Genomic DNA, 5517 nt, shown 5'->3' on the forward strand with positions numbered 1-5517 from the left:
GTTTGGACGCTCAAAACATCACCAAAGACAAAGCTCTTTGTATGGAAGGCACTTCATGGAGCAATCCCAGCAGGGGAAGCACTTAGAGCGCGACAGATAAATGTTGATGGGAAGTGTAAGAGATGCAACCTACCGGAAACTATAGATCACTTGTTCTTTCACTGTCCTTTCGCAAAACAGGTTTGGACCTCGGCCCCTGTTTTCCCAAGTATTGAGTACAATGGATCTATAGTTTTGAGGAACCAATGGATCAACCTCATCTCAAGGAAGAACTTACCGCCAACGGGAGTAGAAGGACAACTCGCGCCCTGGATCCTTTGGGGAATTTGGACGGCAAGAAACAATCTGGTTTTCAACGACAAGCTCACCTCCGCAGCTGAAACGCTTTCAAAAGCCATCTATTTGGCCCGGGAATGGGGAACCTGCCAAACCATCTCCAGCCCTTTACCGGCTGTTCCCCCAACGTTAGCCCAAGCCTCCCCAAACTGTATTGTCGTAAAATCTGATGCTGCGTGGAATGAAATTTTGAACGTTGCAGGACTTGGATGGGTGATGGAAGGACAAAACAGAACATCCTCATTCTCATTACCGGCTCACCAAGTGAGGACCCCGTTAGCTGCTGAGGCCCTGGCTCTCAGAGAGGCAATATGGAAGTGTAGAGAACTAGGATTCACGAGAATACGTTGCGAATCAGACTCCGCAGTGCTAGTGAAAGCGCTTAAAGAAGATACGTTCTTGACTGGTCTCTATGGGATCTTGATAGATATCCAAGCTCTTGCTTCATCTTTCGAGTGTATTTCTTTCAATTGGATTTCTAGGAAGAAAAATGTAGAGGCTGATGTGCTAATCAGCCTAGCAAAGCAGATTTTATCTGTTGAACTGGCCTTAATGGCTTCACCAACTTTGGTCTGATCATTTAATATAAGTGTGTTTCAAAAAAAAAAAAAAAAAAAAATTTTCAAAAAAAAAAACATTTTCATATATTTATCCTAGTTACCTGTTACCATTAAGAGCCATTATGTCCCTATTTATCTAAGAGAAATTTCACAAGATAGACTTAAAAAAAATTTTGTCACAAATATAAACATTAAAAATAAAATGACCAAATAGATTTAAATGTTTTATCAAAAAAGTAAATATACACTAGGGTTGATTAATCTAGACATTAGGGTTTAGAGTTAAATGGTGGGGTTTAGAGTTTAAGATTTAGGGTTTATGGTTTAAAGTTTAGAGTTTAAGGTTTAGGGTTTAGAGTTGAGGAGTGGGGTTTTGGGGATATGATTTCAAATTTTTAAAAATAATAAAAATTTAAAATTTTCAAAATAAAAAATGCTATTTCGGTCATTTTAGTTTTTGAAGTATATTTTTGTGACAAAAACTTAAAAAGGTCTATTTGAGAAAATTGTTCTTTATCAAAAGCAAAAGCTATTTCTGTTCTTTAAAATTATTCTGTCAAAAACAATTTGTATTTCTCTTTGCAAAATCAAGTTATCCATCTTTAAAAATCATAAATCTCTCTCTCTCTCTCTCTCTCTCTCTCTCTCTCTCTCTCTCTATTAGTATGGGTGTTCGATTCCCGGATTAGGGTTTTGGTTGATCTTGTGTCTAAAGTTCAAAGCTTAATCCTTGTTTTGTTTTCAGAAAATCGAATAATGATTTCAGTACTTCTATTCTAGATAGGAAGAAGTCTCTGAATAGACTTGCCGTCGAGGAGGCCATGCCTCGAAGCCAAGTGGTAAACAAGTTAAGAAATGGAAAGAAGCCCAATGAGACACCAAATAGGATTTGTATGTTGTTTGAAAATAACAGCTATTAAGCTTAGTTATATTTACAAATTTATATCCAGGTATACAACCCTCGTAATCATATGTGTTGCGATTTGCTAGACAGTTAATTTTAGAAAAAATTACGCTTAGACATACTTTACCTCTTCTCCATAACAGTCTAGCATACTTTCTTCATGTCAGATAATTCTTTATGTGCTATTGTCTTATTTACCCTTGAAACTAAAAATAATTTAGTTATCTTTTTCTTCGCTTTACTTTTCTTTACCGTGACCCAACTACTCATTCTCTTACCTTAATATTTAGAAATCAATTACTTACCCTTTTTTTCTCTTCCAACCCCTAGACTCCAATGATTCATCATTCTCACCAAAGACCAAAGGTCACAGTTACTCCCCGGCATTTTCTCCTGCACTGAAAGGTATGACAAATTCTAACTTAGTTTACCCTATTTCTTTATAGTTTGACCTAGATCCCCTTCAATCGGCCGTCAATTTCTCACCGGCGGCGTTAATTTCTGAAACTATTGTCAATTTCGAGAAACCACAATAAATGGTATGACCTCTTTTACCTGATTTTAATTTTCTCATCCCATGATTATAGCTATTGTTTACACCTAGATCTGCTTCTATGGTTATGCAGAAACGGGAGGAAATTCTCATCCAGATTGCCGCTTCTATGTTAGTGTGGTCAAGGGGCAGATTTGTGTGGTCATGATTTTGTGGACACTATGGACGTTTTAGAGATTTAGTTGTTTAACACTTAAATAATATCGTCTACACTAGAAGGAGGAGAAGATAATTTAAAAGTTACAGACATGTGGTCAGGTTTGTGTTGTTAGTGATCACATTTGTGTGGTTAATGTGTTTTAAAAATGATGAAGAATGTTGTCAGGTTTATGTAATATAACTATGGTTACTTTATACTTTAAACCTGACCGGACTATGTGAGATTTGGTTGAAAACTAAACGTGACATTTGGTACAAGTTCCTTCGCGAGAAGGGTTTTTTGGGGAGGAAAATAATTAAAGTAAGGTAAATAGTACTTTTCAGTCCCAAAGTATGTAAACATGCAAACAAATCTGGAAAAGTAACCTTATACGTAAACAACTCTTAATTTTATGTTTAGCCGAACAAAAAAATTTAATCATATGAGTTGTAATGTGTTAGAGAGTTAATTTTGGTTTAGCCAAACACATAAATTCTAACATTCAGCACTCCATACTCCATATATAAGTCGATTAGTCACAAATGTAAGCATACATAACTATAATTTAATTATTGTTTTGATACAAAATAACAACCATCAACTGATCAAATTGCAGGTAAATATAAATTAAATACCAGTTAACATGTAAAATATCAAGATAAATCAGAGTATAATGATACTAACTTATAAATTATCTAGATAAGTGAGAGTATAACCATGATAACTTACATATTAACTTACTCTCTATTCCTGTCAATGATTTTTCAGATTTACCAACTGTTCATATCCTTTCATTTTCTTCTTCAACATTTCCCGATGATCCGATCTGTTATTCGTCTCGATTCGATCAAAATAATTGTATATCCGTAAAGCTTCAAATCAAAGCAAATAGAAAAATATGGTATCCTTAAAAAATGAAACAAATCACAAATATTATTCTTTAGAAAGCCGGATATCCGATCCGATCTGAATATTTATAGATATGCAATGTAATTTTATGGAGAAACCATTATATCTAAACATGTTTACGATATAATTTGCTTAATTGTTTTATTTTAAGTTGTTTTTCAATTTTTTTTTTGTTTTGGGTTATTGCACATCCATTTTAATTTTTATGTTGAGTCAAATATCAACATATGAGGTTTTTTATTAGGCTTGTTAAGATTGATTTTTTTTTGTTTTTGCTTTACAAATTATGTAGAAGATGTTAGTTTGTTAGTATGATATTGTTATTTTTATTTTAAATTGATATTATGAAGGTTTGTTCATTTAATTTTATATTTTTAAAAATAGAATTGACGGATATAATCGAATAATTCAAAAATATTTAAAAGAATTCCGGATATCTAAACTTCTGGATATCCAGAATTTTCCGGATCGAAGTAAATCACAAACATAAGTATTTGTTTGGGACGAAGCGGATCACAAATACTGCAATTTTTCTGGATATCCACTCCGTGCCCAGGTCTAATTGCATCAAACTATAGTTAATCTTGTTAAATATTTGTAGCAATTTACCTTTTTGTCTTAATGTAGCAAAACACAGACATCGTGTCTATCATTTCATCTTGTGATGGATTCCTACAAATTCTACAATGGTAGTCTTAGACCGCCACTGGCAAACAATCCTAACTAATTCAAATGCGTTATAAGATCATACCAAACGTTGCTATGGACAAACTTATCTCTAAATTATAAACCAATTGTTGTTATAGTAAGCACAACAATATAAATTTTTATTTTAAAATAACAGTGTTCAAGAAATAGATAAGTAATAATTAAACGCTTTATATGGGATTAGTGCTTACCAATTTTTTTAAAAAAATCATTTATGGCTGATTTGCCACCTTCTCCGAGTCTGCTCCACGGTGTGTGGCCGTATTTTGAGAGAAAATAATCTGCATGCTCGTCTGGACTCTCTTATGATCTTATCTTTAGCGTTAGCTTCTATTATGGGTTCATTGGGCCCTCTCTCTCTCATGTGGTCTTCGGGTATAGGTGTTCGGAGTCAGATTTTCATCAAGATGACCGGAGCAGGCCTTCCATCCTCCTCCGTTTGGTGCTTCTAGGAGCTTCATGCGGGGTTGACTATGTCTATCTTTTGCTGATGGCTACTGTATTTTGCAGGTTTACCAAATCATAATCTTTTTGGAATTCACTGAAACCAAATTGATTTTCAGCATAATGGGATTCAAGCCACTTGTATCTATTGCATATTACTAAGTATTTAGATTCACATTTTGACCCCAAAAAGACAATATAAAGTTTAATTGTTTTTTTAATTAAAACTATTCTTCATTAAATAAACAATGATTCCATCAGGATTATATAGCACACATACGCAGGCGACATAGCCGGATACAAAAAAATGGATATAATACCTAATGTTAAGACTAAGAACCAAGTAGAAAAAGTGATGGTTGAGGGCAGATTCCTCTGAGCTCTTGATAATGTATCCAACTTGCTCCTAAGAAATAATTACTGTATTTCTGGAATCAAAGATGATGCCGGTCTGCATACCTGAGTGTGGAGGTCTCTCATCCATCTAATACAATCTTCAAACAAGGAAGGTGGTGAAAGATGGGATTTGGGGGCGAAGAAAGTCCAGACCTGTGTGGAATATGGGCAATCAAAGAGAAGGTTTTGCCGAATCTCAACCACATAGAAAACATTATGGAGGAGTGAACATACCCCATCTATGTATTCTATCTCTTGTAGGCAGCCGATCCCTAATTGCAATCCAAGTTAGAAAAGCATGTTTGGGTATTGACTCCTTGAACCAAACAACTTGATACCAGTTAACTTCAAGTATGTTGTATACACGTTCCCAAGTATTTGACGCGAGAAGGATAAAGTGGGGAGAGAGTGATATTCCTGCATCATGCAAGCATTGTTTCATTAGTGAGATGATAGGGCTTCTACTAAGAACGTGACTGATCCACCATTTACCATTAGAGGATCCATCTGACACTACAAGAAAACAGGGGGATTCTGATGGCCGAAATCGTCGGAAATTCGTCGGAAT

This window comes from Brassica oleracea, chromosome C9 (genome assembly GCF_000695525.1).
Source record: "Brassica oleracea var. oleracea cultivar TO1000 chromosome C9, BOL, whole genome shotgun sequence".
Lineage (NCBI taxonomy): Eukaryota > Viridiplantae > Streptophyta > Magnoliopsida > Brassicales > Brassicaceae > Brassica > Brassica oleracea.